Here is a 2,220-nt window from a genome sequence, read left to right on the forward strand (position 1 = left end):
CGACATTAAATATAACGTAACTATTGTCTACCGGTTAGGGTATACCTGGTTTAGTCGGAATTGTTACATTCTCCCCTCGTTAAGAAATTTCGTCCTCGAAATTTTACACGCCCACTATCCCCTTCCGAGAGAAAGGTGGGGGTTTTCCCTTCAGAATTCACCCTCGCGTTACCAGGTATAATCTGGTCCTCGCTGTGAATTTCACTTAATTTTAATCAATAAAGCTTGGTGTGTCCAAACTGTTTAGTTTTCCCGTCTACTATCTCTACGGAATTATTTATCATATCAAGCATGTCTTCTATGAGTACCTCCATTACTGGTACTTTCGTTGCCTCATCGCTTAGGTACTTTTCAATCCGTATACATGGCAAAACGTCATGTATAGTACTTAGCCCCTGGAGTACTTTAATCGATAAACTAAATGACCAATCATGGAGATAGTCTCATGAGGTCCAATATATTAAGGAGCTATTTTCGGTTTTGCCAAACATCATATCACCTCTCTAAGTTGATGCCTTAAAAATGCCTTGTCACCTCCTTCCAGTGACAATGGTTTCCATTGAAAGTTGGCATAAATCCTTTGCCAATCTCGCGCTGCTTTCAACTTATCTTAAATATTATAAATCCGATTGGTTGTTTCTCGAATCAATTTAAATCTTATGGCTTGATTGACGCCCATTTTCAATTTAACAAATTGGTGATAATTACTTCACCCATAGAAAGCTTCGAGCTCTCGATGCTTCCTTCCCCGCCTTCCAATAATGGAAGTAGGATGACTATTTCGATCTGAGATCATTGAAAATGGTACTCCACGACGAGATACCATTTCACCAACAGGAATTTGGGCGAGAATTTATTGTGGTAATCGTCATGGATTGGGATGAAAGGTGAGGATTGGTTAATCGATCCGCGATTACCCAATTTTATATCATGCCTTTGATATACCTTGGGAATTTGCGTCCTGAAATCCATTGTAATTTATTCCCACTATTATTGGCGAATTTTCTGTCGTTGTGGCGTTCCCTAGGGTTTTCGGTATGCAGCCTTATCTCTTGCATAACTTAAATATTCACCAACATACGTAACCATATTTTTCTCCAAACTCGGCCATTACTAAAATCCTTTCAATATTCGTATCATCAATAGTCTAATCCGATCCCGGATGTATGGAATATTTCGATCTATGCGCTTCGTCCATGATTAAATCGCGAAGGTCATGGAGGGTCGGGATCCAAACCCGATTTTTGAAATAGAGAATTTCGTCCACGCGCTGTTCGAAATTCTTCTCATTGCCGTAAAGTTCCTCCTTTTCTAATTGTTCCTCTTTCAACGCCTCACGTTGAGCGACTCGAATCAGGTCCGAAAAGTTCGACTGGACTATCATCCCCAGCGCTCGCACTCGCAATGGCTTAACCCGATCTTTCCTACTCAAGGCATCGGCTACAACGTTAGCCTTGCCGGGGTGATAACGGATGTCACAGTCATAATCGCTTAACAACTCGACCCATCTTCGTTGAATATGGGACTGCGGTCTCTTATCATCTATAAAATTTGTACATTTGCGTCGTACAAAGGATTATGAGTTGGGTAATGCTAAAAATTCTACACTAAACCGCTGATAGTCTTCGGCTAGTCCTAAAAATTTGCGCATTTCCTTTGGCGCCCTGGGTGACTGCCAATTTTAATGGTTTCTATCTTATTTGGATCTATGTGAAATCCTTGTTGCTTTACAACATAACCGAAGAATTGCACTTCTTGTAACCAGAAGTTACACTTGGAGAATTTTGCATACAACTTCTCCTGATTCAGAAGCTCTAAAATTATTCTTAAATGTCGCTCGTGCTCTTCTTTACTTTTCGAGTAGATCAAAATATCATCAATAAACACGAAGACGAATTTGTCGAGGTAGGGTTTACAGACTCGATTCATGAGGTCCATGAACACTGCCGGCGCATTTGTTAGCCCGAACGGCATAAATAAGAATTCATAATGGCCGTAACGAGTCCGGAACGCCGTTGTTGCAACGTCCTCCTCTTGGATTTTTCATTTGGTGATAACTATATCTAAGATCAATTTTCTAAAAAATTTAAATCGCCCCTAGCAGTTGGTTAAACAGATCATTTACTTCGAAGAAGTGAATACCTATTCTTGATCGTCACTTTATTCAATTCTCCCTAAGCAATACATATCCTAACACTTCCGTCCTTCTTTTTCACGAAT

The sequence above is a fragment of the Bidens hawaiensis genome, unplaced genomic scaffold, assembly GCF_021521415.1.
Source record: "Bidens hawaiensis isolate Kalapana, Puna unplaced genomic scaffold, B.hawaiensis_p1.1 tig00022318_1, whole genome shotgun sequence".
NCBI lineage: Eukaryota > Viridiplantae > Streptophyta > Magnoliopsida > Asterales > Asteraceae > Bidens > Bidens hawaiensis.